The following is a 21,064-nucleotide window of genomic DNA, read 5'->3' on the forward strand; positions in this document are numbered from 1 at the left end:
TGTTGTTTCTGCAAGCAATGCCTGCAGCATGGGCGGCAGAGATGCACAAGCGATAGCCTCAAGCTGTTTGCTGTATTTTGCAGTACAAAGCTACCAGTACCTGGTTCAACTTGGTACAACAGGTAAACCATTGATATTGGGTAGATACAGTATGGTTTACTTAATCTACCACTAGGCTAGCATTGTATGCCATGCTTTACTTGAGACACCTATTTAAGTAAAACTGCAGCGATTAAAAAAAGTCTATTTACCTAATGGAGAGGGAAGGCTCTGGATCCTATAGAACCTTCTATGTGCCCTTTCAGTCCCCTCATGTCAGCACTGTCACCGCTGTTCTATGTATTCGACCAACTGGCTGGATACACCTTTGGGAGCACTCGTGACCCAGAGTGCTCCAGAAGATGGGCAGCACCATAATGCACATGCAGGAGTGCACAATTACACACGCTCGCCAGGGCTGTGGAGTCAGAGATGGAGTCGAAGCAATTTTTGGGTACCTGGCTGGAGTCGGAGAGCTCGAGTGCTCACAAAGCCTCCCTAAGGTGGCATAACTTCACCTGGAGACACGGAAGGCTCAGTAGCATCAAGAGCCTTCCCTCTCCATAGGTAAATATCTGACTTTTTTCATCACTATAGATTTGCTTTCAAATTCCCAGAATAGAAATGCTTTTGCCAGTTTGTGTTTCTCTGCAAGTGATGATCTAATTACAGACCTAATTGGAAGATTATGCCACTTTCTATGCATTGACAACAGCAGAGTAGAGACAGGCAACTGAGGTGTATAAAATAGTGTCCAAAGGGTGTCTGGAAAGCAAAAATGTGTTTTCCTGGAGATAGAGGACACTGCTATCAGAAGGACCTCGGGGAAGGATTATGGGAGAGACGCTGTACGGCTGTGTAATTACTATCAGAGCTTGCAGGCTCCCATTTACAAACGCATTAATTCCGCCAACGCAGACGAGTCTACGGAAAATCATCCCCCGCCCAGGTAATGCATACGGATGCTGTATCAAAATCCTTCATAACTTCCTGATAAATTATCAGCAGCTGGAGCTCGCAAATTAGCACAAAGCCTAGAGGGAAGAAAATCTGAATAAAGATGCACAGAACTGGCTAATGTAAGAGACGGTATTTAAACATTCGCTGCCTTTTAACTTGACAAGTCTCTGGCTTTTAATTTAATTTTTTTCTTGAAAAGGAAAAACAACAAAACATAGAACCAATTAACTTTGGCAAGAATTCTGAAAAATTCAAGACAGAGCCCTATAATCATCAGCAGCACAATCAAATAAGCCCAAATCGGCCAACTGAACACCTGTGAACACATACAGTTTTAGGCGATGTGGGGGGATGTTTGATTGGTTCCTTGCAGGAAGGTGTACCGCAAGCTCTGTAAAGTAGAGATGAGCAAGATCAGTTTTGTGAAAAGTGAAATTGTCTGGGAGAGTGCAGGGGGCACAGGCCACGCTGAGGGGGTCACAGCACACCTGATTTCAGAGACATATGGAGGCTGACATTTGGATTTCCTTTCAGGCTAGGTTCACAGTGGGACGTGTTCTAGAAACACAAGTCAACGCAAAAGTCATACCGCGCGTTACACTGCATACAATGAGGTACAGTGAACCATACAGACAATGAAAGGTATGCTTCCCTGTACCTGTTAACCTGTGCATTTAGCAGTAACTCACTGTAGCAGTGCATTAACATAATGCAACATGTCACAATGCAACTTTAACACACACTGTTATAGACTTATGATTGCAGTGCATCGATCCGCAATGCCTCCCTAACGTCACTCCATAACGTCCCACTGCGAACGTAGCCTAAAAACAATGCAGTTTGCCTGGCTGATCCTCTGCCCGAAATACTTTTAGGCCACGTTGCTGTTGTGCTCCCTGTGACAGCAGGATTGCAAGCGATCGGGCAGCAGCGCCGCACATTATGCTTGTGTTGCATCGGGTACGAAAAGCATACAGCCAATGAATGCACCCACAATAGCGGAAGTGTGAAAGGACCTTGAGCCCGAAACCAGGTGCTGCCTGCACGTAATGTGAGAAAAAAAAAAAAAAAAAGAAGAAGAAAACTCATAATGCAAAGCAAACCCTCAGCTATGCTTACGGCTGGTGGCCAGAATTCAGAACGCAGATATTAGATACATATGTAATGAGGTGGTAGATGTTTTTCATTAATAAGGCGGAAAAAAGTTGTATAAGTCCCAATGTATTTCTACCCGCTCCAAAAGGAAAGAACATGAAACAATAACATCCTATATTTCATGCACATCCACAGAACTATCAACAACGGCCCCAGTGGCCCGGGGATGAGGTATGCTTTTGGGAAGAGCTATTTGGCCTAGCGTACGGAGCCAGGAAGACAGTACATACTTCAAACATGCTGGGATGAGCCTCTACGAACATTAACGCCATCAAGATTTCTGATTATCGCAGCTGGAGAAGGATTGAGAACTAAAACATCACTGGCAGTTGAGAGATAAAGCAGATATTTAACACGGCGCCCAAAAATGCAGAAGGGTCATATGAGATCATATGTGATGTCCATCTAAACGATAGGAAAATTTAACTTCCAAGCTCACTGAACCCCCAAACATACACACGCGGAGACAATAGCTATATCAATCAAGTGACAGTCGACAGATATACACACCAATTTGTGTCTCTGTTGGTTTGTCAATGGATCAGCCCCATTTAGCACAATGACTGTAATTAGGCTACATACCCATGCTGGTCCTAACTTGGCCGTGGCTGACAACCACCATGGCTGAGAATTGGGACGTTAGACCAGCATGTGTACATTGACCATACAACGATTGTGAAACATCAGTCATGTTGGATCTTTAGTGATGCCCGATATCCTGTGACATAAAATGAACCAATGACTCTGCACCCACTATGGTATCGACAAGCGTTCTTTGGTGAGGTGTTCAGACCATACGATATCCTTCTGAACAATCTTCATGTAACGTCAGCACTCTGCTTAAAGGACAACTGTAGGGAGGCTGCCATGTTTTTTTTTTCCTTTTGTTCAATACTTTTTGCCTGGCAGCCCTACTGATCTATTTGGATGCAGTAGTGTCTGAATAACACCAGAAACAAGCATGCAGCTAATCTTATCAGTTCCGACATTACTGTCGGAAACACCTGATCTTCTGCATGCTTGTTCAAGGTCTATAGCTAAAAGTATTAGAGACAGAGGATTAGAAGGACAGCCAGGCAACTGGTATTGCACAAAAGGAAAAAAAAAAAAACATGGCAGCCTCCCTACGATTGTCCTTAAATGATGGTTGAAACATCCAAATATAAAAGACAGCCCAAAAAAAAAAAAAAAAAAAAAGGTAGAGGGCCAAAAATATTTGTAAACCCCATTCTGTTCTAAAGTAGGTCAATATGTGAATTGTTTTCTTTTTATCTGGTCTGGGTGCCTTTGCCTAACTGCAGAACTGTGCAGTGCCAGCAGGATTATGGGAAGTTTTGGGGGGTTTAGCATTGTGATCTAAAGTAACTTTGTATACTTTGGATGTCTCCTGCACGCATTCTCCTGTAGGATGGTCTTGTTCCCTATCTACCTTGATCCATATTCCTAGTCTCCTCTCCCCTAAATTTTCCTCCTTGATATGCCCAGTTATAATTTAAAGTAGCAATAAGGAATGTCCAGCTCCCAAATTACCTTGTCGGCATCTGCAATAGCCAGGCTTCGTCAATAGCTGCAATTTCGTGCTTACTGCCAGAATTTGGCAACTCTGTCACCCACAATACCTGGTAGGCACCAGCAGAGCTGCAATTGCCGTATATTGCACCCATCTAACCAGGTGGCCGCAGGCAGTCAAATAACCTGCTTTGTCTGCCAACATGCTACACTGCTATCTGAAGGTCTACTCTGAACACTGACAATATGAGTTCTCTCTAGTAGCAGATTGCTGTCTATGGACTTACTGTATATGCAGTAAGCGCTGCTAAAATGTTTATCCGTGTGTTACAACTGTATGACAGCGGTGGAAACTAAGTTTCAAAGTCTTGTACACACGTCTGACTAAAGTCGGCTGAGGCGGCCGATAATGATCACCACAGTCGATAATCAGGTGTGTGTACACTGACTCGCGACCCCTGACCTGCAAGGGATACGCCCAGTGGATCAACTAACCCACCAGGACGGCCTATCCCATTATTCACATTGCTCCCCTGCCCACCGCGTGACGTCATGCATGCACCATTACCTCATCCCTCCGCCTCCCCACATAGCAACAAAGCACATCATAAGCTACACAGCTGGCTAGCATCTGTGCAGCCTGCCCATGGATGTTGCCAAAAGGATTAGGGTCCCGATCTCCAACGGGCAACAACAGTCATAGAAGTGTACACACCTTAACCACTTCAACCTTCAGTGTTTTTTTTACCTTATGCACCCGAGCAATTTTCAACTCCTATTCCAATAACTTTATCACTTGTTAGAACAATGAAATGATCTACATGTTTTTTTTCCCGCCACCAATTAGGCTTTCGTTGGGTGGTACATTTTGCTAAGAATTATTTTTTTCTAAAATGCAAATTATCTTGAATGTATATCTTTGTTTTTTTTAAAGATACTAAGCTTTATTTTTATGAAGCTGTTAAAACTTTTGAAAACCCCAATAAAAATGTATTGAAAACAATAGTTACTCACCGGGTAACGTTCTTTCTAGTGATCCTCTGGGACAAGACTCCGAGATATCCACGCCCCTTCCAGGAAATATTTCAATCCCTCCCCTATAAAAGAAAGGCCATGAGAATCTCCCCTCAGTCTTAAAGAATAACTGTCTAGAACTCTTCCTTTCCTTATTTATACTATGAACCACTCCATACTAAGTACAGAATTATTCTATTATACCCCATTTGGGTGGGACTCTTGTCCCAGAGGATCACTAGAAAGAACGTTACCCGGTGAGTAACTATTGTTTTATCCAGTGATCCTCTGGGACAAGACTCCGAGATGATAAGCAAGAATCAAACCTCAGGGTGGGTAGCAGCCTTCAAGACTTTACGACCAAAGGCTTGCTGTTGTTCCGATAACACATCCAATTTATAATGTTTCACAAAAGTGTTAAAACTTGACCACGTAGCGGCTTTGCAAATCTGCTCCGGGGTAGCCCCAGAATTATGTGCCCAGGATGATGCCACTGCTCTAGTTGAATGTGCCGTGAAGGACAATGGGAGTTCCAGGTTCAATAAAGAATATGCCATATTAATAGCTTTCTTAATCCATCTAGATATAGTAGATTTGGATGCAGTGCAACCTTTATTCTTACCCCCAAATAGGACAAACAAGGAATCCGACTTCCTAAATTCTGAAGTAGTCTTGATATAGTGTAAAATACACCTTCTAACATCTACTAGGTACAGATCTTTATCCTTCTTTTTTCCCCCCTGGACACTAAAGGAAGGGATAACAATAGATTGAGATCTATGGAATTTGGACACCACCTTGGGAAGAAACCCTGGGTCTGTCTGCAAAACTAATCTGTCTCCTAAATCCTGAAAATATGGAGGCTTACAAGATAACGCTTGTATCTCACTGACCCTCCTAGCTGTAGATATGGCGGTGAGGAACACAGTTTTAATTGTAACATGCAAAAAATCACTCTGGTCCAATGGTTCAAATGGAGTCCTGGATAACCCTTTTAGCACTGACAGTAGATCCCACGGGGACACATTAGGTGCTTTTATTGGTACCGGTCTACCAATAGCTCTAAAAAATCTAATCACCAAGTCCTCTCCAGCTAATTTTCTCCCTGTCATGGCAGCCAAAGCTGATACCTGCACTTTTAATGTGCTGACCGATAAACCTTTTTCCCAGCCTTCCTGCAAAAAATCCAATAAAGCTGGAATAGAAAAAGACTCATAAGAAGAAGAATCTAACCAATGGAAAAAAGTTTTCCAATACTTAATATACATACTTCTAGTAGAATCCTTTCTGCTTTTCAATAAAGTTTGAATAACTCTACTGGAAAGCCCCTTGCTCTTAAGCCAAACTACCTCAGGATCCAGGCTGCCAGTTTTAACTTTTCTACCTCCGGATGCCAAAGCTTTCCCTGGTACAGTAGATCTTTCCTGTCTGGTAGCTTCAGAGGAGGTTCCACAGCTAACTTTTTTAGAATTGGGAACCAACTTCTCTTTGGCCACATCGGTGCAATCAGAATTAATGGGGCTTTTATCTCCTTCCATTTTTTGATGACTAATGGAATGAGAGGCAGAGGAGGAAAAGCAAACGCCAGAGGAAAGTTCCATACTTGTGATAACGCATCTATTCCCCAAGGATCGTCCCTTGGATTTATCGAGCAAAAAACTGGCAGAAGAGCATTCTGCCTCGTTGCAAAAAGATCGATTGACGGAACACCCCAGACATCTAAAATCAGAGCAAAAACCTGTCTGTTCAGGGCCCATTCTCCCGGAAGAACCGCATTCCTGCTTAACTTGTCCGCATCTAAATTCTGAAGACCCTTCAGATGGAGAGCTTTCAGAGATAGTACATTCACCTGGGCCCAAGTACAGATTTCCTCTGCCTCCTCTTGCAACCATTCCGACCTCGTGCCCCCTTGCTTGTTTATATATGCCACAGTGGTGGAATTGTCTGACCTCACCATAACATGTTTGTTTTGTACAATCTTTTGTGCCAGAATGAGAGCCAACTTCACTGCTCTCAATTCTCTCCGATTGGACGAGAACTTTCTCTCTTCCTGACTCCACTGTCCCTGAAAGGCCTGATGCTCCATGTGAGCACCCCACCCCCAAGCACTGGCATCTGTTATAGTTACTTCTCTGGGGTATACCCATAAATTCCCCTGGGTCAGATTTCCCTTGTTCAGCCACCAGTCCAAATCCTGGATGACTGTTAAGGGAAGCATAACTTCCTGATCCAAGTTCCGCTGGGATCTGTCCCAGTTCTTTAATAGAAAAGACTGAAGCAGTCTTTGGTGTGCTAAAGCCCACTGAACTGCTGGCGCTGTGGAAGACAAAAGTCCCAGAGTTCTCATAATCACTCTTAGGGAAACTTTTGGGTTCCTTTTTAGACCGGTTATTTCGTTCATAACCTTGTCTATCTTCTCCTGTGGCAGGAACATTTTTTGAACTGACGTGTCTACCATCATTCCTAAAAACTTTATCGTTTGAGTTGGTATCATTACAGATTTTTCTCGATTTACCAACCACCCCAGATCTGCCAGATACCTTAAAGAAGTCTCTAGATGTGCCTTCAAAAGCTCCACCGAATCGGCAAAAATCAAAATATCGTCGAGATAAAAAAATCACCTGGATAGCTTGGTTCCGGAGAGGAACCAGAGCTTCCGCCATAATTTTTGTAAAAATGCGAGGTGCCGAACTGATCCCGAAGGGAAGGCAAGTGAATTGGAAGTGACACAGAGTGCCTTCTAGAGATACGGCAAACCTGAGGTATTTCTGTGAATATGGGTGAATGGGAACATGCCAATATGCATCCTGTAGATCCAAATTGACCATGAATGACTCTGCTTCCAACAGATTTCTGATAGAATAAATCGATTCCATCCTGAATCGTTTGTACTTGACCAACGGATTTAATTTCTTTAGGTTGAGAATCAACCGGAATTTCCCCAACGGTTTCTTTACCAGAAACACGGAAGAGTAGAACCCCCTTCTCTGTTCCGACCGAACTACTGGAATGATCACTTTCTGATCTACCATGATTTTCAGAATACGAGATAATTCCTGCGACATTGTCGCATCTACCGGATTCCTTGCTATCATAAATCTGTTGGGAGGAACAGAATTGAACTCTATTCGATAACCCATTTTCACAATTGCGCAGATGTATGGGCTGTCGACTGAATTCCTCCACCCCTCGCTGAAGTTCTTCAGTCGACCCCCCACTTGATGGTCATTGGGGTTTCTTATTATCCTGGGGCTTAATAAGAAAACTCCCCTTACCATTTTTGTTAAAGGACCATCCTTTCCTTTTAGATTGTCCTTGACGCTGATTACGCTGCCTATTGAAAGGACGTTTGATAGGCTGCGTAATCTTTTTCTTTGGAAAGACCTTCTTTTTACTAGAAGTCCTTTCCAAGGTAGCATCCAACTCGGGCCCAAACAACAGATTACCTGTAAATGGAACTGAACATAACCTGGATTTTGAAGTGATACTTCCTTCCCAAGTTTTAAGCCAAACTGATCTTCTAGTAACATTGGCTAGACCAGCTGCTCTCGCTGTATACTTAATGCCCTCTGCTGATGCATCTGCCAGATAGCTAGTGCCTTTAAACAGTAATTCTAAGGCCTCCAGAAGTTCTTCCTTAGAAGCCCCTTCCTGAATCTTATTTTTAAATTGATCCAACCACAACAACATAGTTCTAGATACGCACGTAGAAGCTATGGTCGGCCTAAAAATAGCCGAAATAGCCTCCCATGTACGTTTAGAAAAAGCGTCCGTTTTCCTATCTAACTAGTCTTTTAAGGAGCCTAAATCTTCAAAGGCCAACTCTCCCTCTTTGACCATTTGAGAAAAAGGCGTATCAAGTTTAGGACATTTACCCCAAATATTAACCTCCTCTTCACTAAACGGAAATCTTCTTTTCATTCCTTTAGAAAATACAAGTTTTTTATCAGGCTCGGTCCATTCCTTCAGGATAGACTGGCGAATAGACTTATGAACTGGAAAAACAATGCCTTCACTGTCTTGCCAACCTTCATAGAGTTTATCATGAGGAGTTAACGAATCTGAATTCCCTTTATCAATTTGTAATGTATCAACAATAGCATCAATAAGGCCCTCTGTGTCCTCTATTTTAAATTTAAATTTAGACGGGGTCTCTTTAAATTCTTCTGCACTATCATGGGAATCTGAACCCCCCTCCCCTTCTGAAGTAGAAGAAACTGCTGGTATAGGGGTTTCTGGTTTAGAATGTGTCTTAGATTCAGCCAAAGAAGATTTAAACTGTTTAATAGTATCAGCCATTTCCTGTCTAAAGGCTCTTATTGTATCCTTGACAGAGAGGCCATCCTCTGCTAAAACCTTCTTAGAGCAGGATTTGCAGAGTGTCTTTTCCCATTCAGCTGGCAATCGTGTATTGCATACTGGGCACTTTTTCTTGGATCCATCTTTTGCCTGCAAAACATGATCCACAATAGCCCACCATTAGAATGGAAAAAAAAAATTACCCAAAAAGTTCTAAGTATTTTACTAGCGCTGAAAAATACCTTAGAAGGACCAGCTCCTTCCTCCCCCGGAGCCACAGACATTGCGACTGTCCTGTTCGCTCCACAGAGCCAGAGTGAGAGGAAGCCGGCGCGTCCCACCGCCTCCCTTATACTAAAGCCCCACCCTGGTTTCCGCCGGAAGTGACGTCAGCGGTAGCCGCGCGCGCGGCTATAAAACTTCCCCAGAACAGACCCGATGGATCTTCTGTTCCACTGACGCTGTCTCCAGCTGCGTGCAAGACAGCCCACCGCCACCTCCAACCAGGCCAGAGGGATCGAGGACGCCATCCCGTTTTCTCCCTCCTCTTAAGGGAGCAAACACGAGGCAAGGTAATAAACCTTGATGCTGCCAGACTGACCAACTCAGTCTCAGCAGCCCCCTACAAGGTTCCCCAGGCCCTACCTACCATAGACCTGGTTCACCCGAGGGAAAGAAACCTCCTTCTCGCGCAGGAAATATTTCAAACTGAGGGGAGATTCTCATGGCCTTTCTTTTATAGGGGAGGGATTGAAATATTTCCTGGAAGGGGCGTGGATATCTCGGAGTCTTGTCCCAGAGGATCACTGGATAAACTAACAGTTAATTTTAAATGTAAGTGTGGGTCTGTTCATTAAAGCAGACCCAAACCAAACATTTTTTTTATTGAAAATATTTAGTTGCATCACTCTGACACATACAAAAATAATATAAACACTCCTTCAAGCCTATGAGCATTTCAGTGCAGGCTTTTCACTCTTCTCTTTCCATAACTAGGGTTATACAGGTGGCAGCCATTAGCAATTCCTAGTTTGCTGGACACTACCTACTCCACCAGTTTGCCGGATTCTGTCCCGGCAATATGAAAGGAAGGGAGGGGTTTCTCAGTAAAAATAAAATAAAATGTATGTAGATGTAGTTTTGCTATTTGGCCACAAGATGGCCTCTATTTTTTTTTTTAGGCGTCCTGTAAGCGTACTATGTACGCATACCGGAAGTGAAGATGGGATGTGTAACTTAGCATGATCGCGGCTTCACATAGAAGCTAGTGATCGTTCTAATGGGGACTTAGATCAATGAATGGGAACTGGGTTTCCATCCATTGATCTCAGGGCTAACGAGCAGCTGCGCGGTAGCACGCACGATCGGCTGCAGGAGCACGCAGCAGCCTTCTGGATGTAGCAGCTACGTCCAAAAGGCTTGAATGGTTAAGCCAACTTTGTGCCTGGCTATTTTTCTCCTTGATTGTATTGATCATATGAGGTTAAACTGACACATCAATTTGAATATAACTGAAACAATTCTAGCATACACTTCCTTATTTTTCTTTAGTTATAAAAATTAGCCATATACTTTTGTTGCATCGATATCCAGCTGATTTGATCGAATCTGTTAGAAATCAATGATGCAAAAAAAAATCCCATTTGACAGATCTTTTGTCAGTTGGCGGTGTGTTGGGAGCACGTTGCTAGCGGCGAGGAACAAAGCTACTCTCGCCTGCCCGCTGTGCAGTTTCCACGTCTCCTCCTTCCCGTCTCTTCACTACCGAGTCCCGGGGCACCTGTGTGATGTAACAAGTGCTAGAGGCCAAACACCAACAGCCTCTATGATCAGGTGAGGTACAAGCCATGGTGTCCCTAGTGTTTGACCTCCATTGCTTTTGTTATAGGACTTCCGAGGCCAAAAACAAGAAAATGACACTATACCTTTTTAATATCTGAATCCCCGGAGGACGTCCAGCGCGTCCTCCGCACCGTACCGCCGTCATTGCAGCCCTTTTCGTTCCCCCATGGCTCGGCCCGACCCCACTGAACGGGTCGCATGTATTCCACAAGTAAGATGGCTGCCGCCTTGAGCCGCGGCTGCGCAGTACGCTTTGCCGCGAGTGCGACTGCGCAGCCTTTAGCCCGCCTCCCGCCGCGTACTGGGTACGGGAGGCGGGCTAAAGGCTGCGCAGTCGCACTCGCGGCAAAGCGTACTGCGCAGCCACAGCTCAAGGCGGCGGCCATCTTACTTGTGGAATACATGCGACCCGTTCGGTGGGGTCGGGCCGAGCCATGGGGGAACGAAAAGGGCTGCAATGACGGCGGTACGGTGCGGAGGACGCGCTGGACGTCCTCCGTGGATTCAGATATTAAAAAGGTATAGTGTCATTTTCTTGTTTTTGGCCTCGGAAGTCCTTTAAGTCACACAGGCACCGGGGACTCAGGAGTGAAGAGACAAGAAGGAGCAGTCGGTGGGGAGAGAAGAGACAATAACCACGCAGTGGACAAGTGAGTGTAAGCTCTGGCTACTCTGCGCATGGCAGTGTGCACAGATTTTCAAGGGAATTCATGTTTAAATCTATTGAAAATTTGTGTACAGTGTGTGGAGGGATTTGATCAGATAGATCCCTCTCTGATCAGAGAATGATCTGAGAGAGATCTATCTGATGGTCACATCAACCCAAGTATGGCCAGTTTAAGAGTAATTTTTCTTAAAGGAACACATTCAAACCAAGTGTTCTAAAATGACAATGTACAAATAATGTCTAAGTAGCTGTGTAAACATTTTCCTACTTTTCATGTTAAATATCAGAGGCAAAAGCTGCAATTCCTTGTGTGTAGATTTTAGCTACGTTTGGAATGTCTCATTTGCATAGGTGAATCTCTGCAGTCTGACATGCTAAGCACAGTGTACTATGAATTACAGAGTTATATGAAAACAAAAGCCTGCCATGTATCAGGTTTCAAACATACAATTGCAAATGTTTATGTTGCACATAAGATACACTTCCTCTGCTCTTTGCGAGAGAAAGCTCTGCTAGTCTTTGACTGAGCTCTCTGCACACACAGAGTTAGCAGATGCACTGTGAGGGAATTCCCCCCTCCCCTCAAGGCTCAATTTGCCATCAGAATAGAGCAGACTGACTTCAGAAAAATGTGAAAGGAATTAGATAACAGTAAACAAAGAGATAAGGATTCAAATGTATACACCAGTACACAGTAGTCACTTCCCAAACATTTCCTATCTCAATTGAAAAAACATGTTAATCAATAATGTTCCTTTAGAAGGATTAACAAGCTATAAAATCAAATTCATATTACCCACTGCTCTGTGTTTATTATGCAGTCTACATCTTGACCATGCATTGCAAGCATTCCTATATAATCATAAATGTGGTCTGCTGTAATGAATGTTATCTCGGTCAGCCTGGCTCCTTTCTGGTACATTGCTGAGGTGAGGGAAGCTAAAAAAAAAAAAAAAAAAAAAAAAAAAAAAAAGGGACTTGTTATCTTCCCTTCTTCCCCTCCAAAATTCCTGCTCCGTGCTGATTGGCTGAGGGCAGTTCAGTGTGACATGAGGCTCAGAAGGCAAATATAAGATAAATTACCTCAACCCTCTGCAGAAGCTGCAGAAATCTGATTCACGTTCTGTTCCCATTTGTTTACAAAGCAATCTAGATATGACCGTTTCAGGCAGAGGAGGAAAAACAAAAAGCGCAAGGGAGGAAATTACATCAGGATTGGCTGCAGTGAGAGGCAGTAAAGATGGAAAATGTCTCAAACAAGTTTTCACTTTATTTACTAAATAGAATTCACTGAAATAAAAATGTGGACAGCACAATACATATGTAAGTAGAACAAGTATTTATCTACTTATATAAGTGGTGTTTTTTCTGGAATAGTATGGCTGACCCTCATGCTTTAAAGCAGTAGCAGCTTCAATAGTTATCACATTTGAGATAAGTGCACTGCCTCAGTCGGCAGAACTCGCTGAGTTGTAAATTCTTGGAATGCTTTGATTTCTCTCTCTGCTAGCAGAAAATGAAAGCAGAAGTCCTCAATTATTGTCTCTCACTGCCCCCTAGTGATAAGTGCCCATAAATACACATTACAGTGGTCAAAAAACAGAGAATAGCGCTCGTATCCAAGTTTGTAATTGATAGTTTATTTATCTATACATAAAAAATATCTAGCCTTTGGAGTTAAAACCATATAAGCACATTACAGTGGTACTAATTAGAAGCAAGTAAATATAACAAGAAATAAAAAAAAATGCTCAAATAAATTGGCCTAAAGCACTTGCAAGCCTCTAAATTGGCTGCTGAAGGGTTAAAAAAAAAACACTGCAGCAATAAAGTTCAGTGATTAAATAGAAATGTCCTATTCAGCTTCAAATTTGGAGGACTCAAGATATTTTGCATCTCCTGTCTAACACGATCCACCCATTGCTTTTCATGGCCAATTTCTTCTCTTTTGTCTTTCTTGCAAGGTTTATGCCTCAGCCATGCAGCCTAGCAGAAAGCTTTGTTGGTTGATATGTACAGTGTAAATTGTTTATCATTTTCACACTGGAGCCATAATCTGACATGTTTCTATTATGGGTGAGGTTGTACAGAGCGACCATTTTCTAAGTGTTCCAAAAAGACCAATAATTAATTCCACGCTGAAACGCACAACATAAACAGGACCCAAAAATAAACAGCTATGACAAGCAGGACAGCGAGCTGGATAACTGCCCAGGTACAAGACACATTATAGATAATTCACCGATATCTTATGTGACATCGAGACCCCCACGATGTTTATACAGATTTGCCAGAGATCAGGCTGAGATAACTCCCAAAATAAAACAATAGCGCTTCAAGGGTGGAGTATATGTTACAAAGGATTAGCATGTGACAGTTCACAATGATTATAACCATATAGCCATGGAAAGCAATTAAACAACACTTATTAAACTAAAACAAACAAAACACTTAAGTTTGAAACTGGGCTAACATGGGTCAGTCTTCACTAGACTATAGTGATCTCACACACACTCTAGGAGCCCTGAAAGTCTCCATCTGCTTCTAGAGGCAGGCCACTGTTACAGGCCCAGGTCCAGCAATGAAGGGTGCAGCTGAAAGCAAAGTGGTTTGGAGTGACCTTACTTTCATGTTTTGGGGGGAAGGAGAGGGTCATAAAGAGGACGACCCTCAAAAGGGGAATATGGAGGAGGTGAGGGGTTTTGGAGGGTGTGGGATACACCGTTATTCTAGTTAGGGGGAGAAGGAAGACATTGTAAGGAAAAAAACAGATAAAAAATTATATTCTGGCACAATCGGCTCCAGCTTACTGCGCAGGCGCGGCCGCACTGGCACAGTATGACTGCGCTTGTGCTTGAAGAGGAGCGTGGCTGGGATCAAATAACTGACAAGTCCTTGTTGGCAATTTTTGGAGGGCCCACACTCGGCAACAGGAGACCAAAGGACAACCGAGGAATAATAAGGATGGGGTCCAGAGACTGGGTGCCCGCACCGCCCCCACGTAATTGTATTATTAAGTGAAACTAATGCTAGGTACACACTATGAGATTTCTGGCAGATTTACTGTCAGATCGATTATTTCCAACATGTCCAATCCGATTTCCGGGCATATTATGATCGATTTCTGGCTGTTTCCTGTTCACTTCTATCGGAAATCTATCATAAATCAGATCGGACATGTTGGAAATAATCGATCCAACAGTAAATCTGCCAGAAAATCTCATAGTGTGTACCTAGCATGAGGGTCTCCTACTTTAGAGGACAATGTGTCCTCTGTTCAGCCTTGCATAATCTGGTACAGCAGAAATGAATGCATATTGTCTAATTCTAAGTCGACGTCTACTACGCCTGCATGGCCCTGGCTTCCGTGGCCAGGAGTGTACTCCGCAGGCACAGTACGAAAAAATCTGCCTGCGCAGTACGTTCCCAGCAACGGAAGTGCGAATGAGGACGCGCACGGCCAGGGCTGCGCAGCCGCAGTGGAAGGCTAAATGAAGTTGCTAAGTGAGGAGTTAGCAGGCAATGTGAAGCTGAGCAAACAGCCAATGTATATATGATATCTCTGTTATTCGAAGAAAGAGGACATTTCTGGCATTAAGAGTGGCAAAGTGCAATAAGCAATGGCTCAAAGTTGTTGAAACATCCAGCCTTGAACTGTGATCTGTGCTGTAGTACCAACCAGGTGTTATTCTGGTTTCCTTGAAGTCTTCATGAGTTTAACTGCCATTGATCAAGTGAGAACCCTGCAATAAGCCCTATCTCATCATATTTATATGGATCGGCCGATCCCATTCTAATAAGTGTGGTATGAATGTGTGTGGATATCTCAGGGAGCGCTTCTTATGTGTGGTTCAGTGCATTATTGGGGGGTTTAAATAGCTAGGTGTTTGGGGGGGGGGGGTTACCAGTTGTCTTACAGATTTTGATACAATAAAGTGAATTATATAGTATTTGAGTCGCAGTCTACTGTTTGTAGTTTTTGATATTGTTGAATTTGTGAATTAGCCTTCCCTCCCTGGGTTTCAAGGAGGTATACTAAAATTATCAATCCCAATGACCTGTGCACCGGAGGTGTAATTGATTGTAGCAGTGGAAGGCTACCGTCAGAACTGAAAGTAAGCCACGGCGGGGGAACGGAGGATCGTATGGTAACGTTGCAGAGGGCTGGCAGAGGCCCCAGGTAAGTGAAATTTTTTTTTTATGTCTTCAGGTCCGCTTTAGTGTACTGACCGACTTTCTGCAGACTAAAAGGCAGGTGCTACTTAGAAATGAGCTCTTAAATGTCTGTGTTTATCAGACTGTGTTCCCACTTGACCGGAAAGCGATTATCTTTTATTCATTCTCTGCTCATCACTAAAGGACAGTGAACAGCTCCTATTTTATAAATAGAAGCCATTCCCACTTGTCACGCTCCAATGGATCTACGACACTTCCATGCTTCCTCCTTCCAGGTTGAAGAAGTATGGGAGTGATGTGGAACACGATGTGTACATTAACCCCCTCAGCCGTGGGCAGCCCGATCTCATTTATATTTCGATTCTGAGTAGTTTCCTACTTGTAGCTACTCGGTATGATCACCACTACAGAATATTACATATTTAATTTAAAGCGGACATGAAGTGAAATGTGACAGGATGAGATAAACATATACACATATAGCACTAGCCCTACTAAGAAATTATCTGTTTTCCAGTAGGACAAGAGTTTAAAAAAAAAAAAAAAACTTGGGGTATCTATGTAACGTTTGTATGTTTGTAGACAGCTTGTCGAATTCAGTCAAGTTTTCTGAGATGTAAATAGAAGCATAAAAGGCTGATATCTGTCAGGGAAAAGGGAGATCAGTTTTTTTTTCTGCAGGAAAGCTCAGCTGCTTCTTTCTCAGCTTAAAGGGAACCAGAAGTGAGAGGTATATGGAGGCTCCATATTTATTTCATTTTAAACAATACCAGTTGCCTGGCATCCTGCTGATCTCTGTAGTTGCAGTAGTATCTGAATCACACACGCTTATCCATACTTCAGTCAGAGCACCTGATCTGCATGCTTTTTCAGGGTCTACAGCTAATTGTATTAGAGGCAGAGGATCAGCAGGACGGCCAGGCAACTGGTATTTTTTAAAAGGAAATAAATATGGCAGCCTCAATATCGCTCTCTCTCATTTCAGCTTCCATTTAAAATGCAGAGTGTGGATTCTAAACAGCTGCTGTGACAGTCTGATGCAATCTTAAAAATAAAGCTATTATACTTAAACATGAGACTCTTTTCTACACTACTAATGTTTATCATCCAGATTACATGCATCTTATAAGCTAAGTACACATGGACCAACTTGCAGCCTGATTAATAATTTCCGACATGTCCGATCTTCATCCCGATCGTTTTGCCGCTCGATTCCGCATTGAACACAATGGAGATTAAAAAAAAGAGCAGAAGATAAGAATCGCCTGCGGAATAGAGCGGGGAATCGATTGAGCGGGAGAATCGAGCGGCAAAATCAAGCCATGTATGTCCAGCATAAGCGTGCAAACAACTTGATGAGCAACTGATGACAGGTGGTTTGATCAATCCAACTGTTGGATATATGTTGGTCTGATATCATGCAGTGGGTGTGCAGTTGGTGCGTGTGTACAAGTTGTTTGAAAGATTTGTACTTGTTTTGAATGTATAGTCCGTCGGTCCTCTTGTGTGCGCGGCATGTTAATTGAGATGGTTGTTTAGCCGTCTATGCGTGTGTATGTACAGGTCATGTAGTTCATCAGGTTGTGTGGTTTGTCATGTTGGTCATGTGGTTGTGTGCGTGTTGGACTTGTGTATGAGCCTATAAGTTTTTTTTCTCATTTCAGGTTCACTTCAAGTTTTGTGTAGGCTGGTGAAGGGGAATATACTGCACTATGGTTTGTGTGTTCATTTATGACTACATGCAGCTAGAGAAAGGACTTCTGTCCAAAACAGCGGTCTGTAGCTGCACTTATCTCATGTTTTTTCACTAATAAAAGTAATTGAGCTTTAATACATTGGTGGTACCGACCTTTTTGAATTTGCTGGTTTAGGCTACAGCACTTAGAAGATGAAACTCCCAGCATCGGGTGGTTCTCTGCTACTCCCCAACAATTATAAAGAAAAAACTTGGTTGGTGAATACCACTATGGGAAACCACTTCATAAATGGCACCAGAGTTACGTAATAATAATTCTTTTGTTTTTCCTATAAGCTCTCTGGCGCTCAATCAGCGACATAACACAAAACATCCGCCAATTTACAAAACCATCCAAAGGATTCTTTGGTAATTGTTTTCAATCTAAATATCGAGCTACCAAAGAAAACTAGCCAAGTGTAACACTGCATAGGTAAACCCCTCTGTTCCCCAAGATCGCAATACTCGAGTTGGAATCTGGCAGCTAGGATTAAAACGTTAAAATGAAATAATCGAGGAATAAATATTTTCACACTTAAGCTTTGGCACTTAGGAATAGGTGTTACTTTGTTTTGAAAGAATGTTCGGGCAGCGGATTCAAGATCAGCTGCGGATGAGACTTTTTAGAAATGACAGATTACACTTTTGCACTTCCACTAAGATGCAAATACTTTGGTTATATTAGAATTCTTCGAGGGCAGATAACTTCCAAGCAAACGTTCCAGCTAAAATCCTTGTGTTTGAGAATGGCTCACGTCTAACGAGATGCATACAGCGCACTAATCCTTCCAGAGTAGCGAGTAAAACCGTGTAGCACCTCGAAATATTAAAATGAAGTCTAGGCTGTGAAGGGAACAGCGTAGGTGGCTCTGCATTAGAAAGATCTATTAATCTGGGTTCTTGCCAATTTTTGAACACCGAGATAAGACAGACTTTTTGTTTTATTTTAATATATTGCTTTAAGGCCTGAGAGGTGTAAAGCTTTCGTGTCACTAGGTTTCAGAGTCGGAATGCTGAAATCAGAATGACATTTTCATAACTGGAAAGAATACACTTCTGGTAAAAGTCATGCTGTGCAGATGTGCTGGGAGGGTCGCGTTATATTTCATTACAAATCTATGATAAATAACTAGGGAAAAATATTACACATGATAAAGCTACAGCTATCAAGGCTGTATTTCTACTCTTATTAGTATCACCACTGACAAGCGGAGCATTAGAAACCACCTGAGAAACCCAAATCTTAAAGAGGCCCTGAACTCTTGCACAGGAGAGAAGGAGAAAACCGAGAAATCCACCCTGTATGTGTCTATAGAGAACAGGCTAAATCATTTTCCCTTCTCAGCAAGTAATGAGCTAGTGTAATTTGGGCTCTCAGCTGTCTGCCAAGTCTGCAAGTTGAGAGCTATTATGTAAACCCAGGTGGTTAAGCATTTCTGTGCTCCCAGCAAAACAGCAGGTAACTACACTGCAGCATCTCTAAGGGCCTTTTTCCACTAGCCTGCGATTTGATTTGATTCTGATCGCAAATCGCAAGGTACAATAAACTAATGGAAACTGCAGCAGCAATTTCCATTAGTGCGATCCGATTGCGATGCGATTTTGGTCAAAGCGCAATCGCCATCCTGCCGCGTTTTGTATGCGATTGAGCTGTACTATAATGAGTATAGTAGCTCAATCGCAATCGCATGGTGGAAATTGAAACGCGATTGCGATCGAGATCGGAATAGCGATCGCATTTCATAGTGGAAAAGGGCCCTAAAGGTGCGTACACACATCTGATTTTAAACCCGATTGTCGTTCAAACGACTTGTCAAACAGCACACAGACCGACAAAACGGTTGATAAGCTAATATCACATACCGTATTTTTCGGACTATAAGACGCACTTTTTCTCCCCCAAAAATGGGGAGAAAAAGGGGCTGCGTCTTATAGTCCGAATGTAACAAAATACCTGTCCGGGCACTTGTGCAGCGTGATCCAGCGGTGTTCCTGTGAGGTGTAGCTGGAGCCGCTGCAACATTCTATAATGTCTGTGTCAGTGTGTCCCCCGAGCGGCAGCAGCAGCACAATCAGTGTTAACTCCCCGGGCGCATAGCAGCAGCCGCTACAACGATCAGTAATGCCCATCTTACAGCTTGTCCCCCGAGCCGTTGCAGCGCGATCACTGTTAACTTCCCGGGGAGGGCGGCATACGATCACTAACATCCATCTTCCAGCTTGTTGTCCCCCTCGAGCGGCTGCAGCACGATCACTGTACTGTGCATGATCACTGTGCATGATCACCATACTGCCTTGAATATTTGCGCCCTCTCATGACCTGCGGCGCACGTGCGCCGGGGTCATAGGGTTAACCAATAACCAAGGCAGTATGGTGGCCTCTGATGGACTTTGCAAGCTGGAGATGTCCCGCTCTGCCCGGATTAGCTGACACGGGGCTAATGCAGGGACGAAAAGCCAGTGAGAAGAGCCGACCCGCATTACTGATATTACAGCAGCTGCTGCTATGCCGCCCTCCCCGGGGAGTGAAGTGATCGTGCTGCAGCCGCTCCAGGGGGACAACAAGCTGGAGTTACCGATCGTATGCCACCCTCCCCGGGGAGTTAACAGTGATCGTGCTGCAGCCGCTCGAGGGGGACAACAAGCTGGAAGATGGATGTTAGTGATCGTATGCCGCCCTCCCCGGGAAGTTAACAGTGATCATGCTGCAGCCGCTCGGGAGACAAGCTGTAAGATAGGCATTACTGATCTTTGTAGCGGCTGCTGCTATGCGCCCGGGGAGGTAACACTGATCGTACTGCTGCTGCTCTGGGCACAAGCTGGAAGATGGTCTCACCAGGATCCTCGTCATGATGGGTGAGACCTTAATTTAATTGCACTGGTTAGCTAATGTAGGTAGGTTGGGGGGAGGGAAGCAGGGGTTTGTGTAGTGTAATGAAGCTGGAGGGGGGGGGGATCAGGTGTTAGTGAAGTGTAGTGTAGTGTAGTGTAGCTGGGGGCATTAGGGGTTAGTGTAATTGGTGGGGGCAGCAGAGGTAAGCGTAGTTGGGTAGTGTAACTTAGAGACATCTTGGGGGGAATTTAAAGGTTTATTGGACACTCCTGGACCATGGATGCACCTAGATTTAGTTTTTTGTTTTTTTTTTCAGTTTTTTGCCCTCTAAAACTAGGTGCGTCTTATAGTCCGGAGCGTCTTATAGTCCGAAAAATACGGTAATTTACATGTTGTTTGACTGGTCAATAGACTGGATAGAACAATGGACCAGACCAAACGACTGATCAAAAGACTTTGTTTGAATAGCCATTACTTGTACAAACGACTACCAACCGTTTGTACATACGTATGGACCTAACTGTCATTTAAACGACAGTCCAACGGATCCACCAAGCGGATCAGTCAAAATTGCTGCTATCAGTCTAACAATCAAATGTACACATGTCCAACTGTCGTTCAAAAATCAGACGTGTATGTACCTTTATGGAGCTCTATAAGCTGTAACAACGAAATGTTTTTTTCTTTAAAGAGAACCTGAACTGCAAATAAAAAGTAAAAATAACCATACACAGGTCATACTTACCTCCTGTGTAGTCTACTCCTCAATCTCTTTCTCCTCTCCTGCATCCCATTTGTCCACTGTGATCAATGGAATTCTCCGTCCTCCATTTTG

At 43.5% G+C, this 21,064-nt stretch overlaps 1 protein-coding gene across 4 annotated transcripts in view; it reads right to left on the reverse strand.

Moving 5' to 3' along the window:
- The window catches only part of BANP (BTG3 associated nuclear protein), an 873,745-nt gene that overhangs the window by 688,241 nt on the left and 164,440 nt on the right, over positions 1–21,064 (reverse strand). For 2 of the 4 annotated variants that reach the window (XM_068260650.1, XM_068260651.1), the window contains one exon: positions 4,678–4,760. The exons of the other annotated variants lie outside the window; for them this stretch is intronic. The gene's annotated coding sequence lies outside the window, so the exon portion shown is untranslated. The remainder of the gene's footprint in view (positions 1–4,677; positions 4,761–21,064) is intronic. 4 annotated transcript variants of the gene reach the window in all.

The sequence above is a fragment of the Hyperolius riggenbachi genome, chromosome 11, assembly GCF_040937935.1.
Source record: "Hyperolius riggenbachi isolate aHypRig1 chromosome 11, aHypRig1.pri, whole genome shotgun sequence".
Lineage (NCBI taxonomy): Eukaryota > Metazoa > Chordata > Amphibia > Anura > Hyperoliidae > Hyperolius > Hyperolius riggenbachi.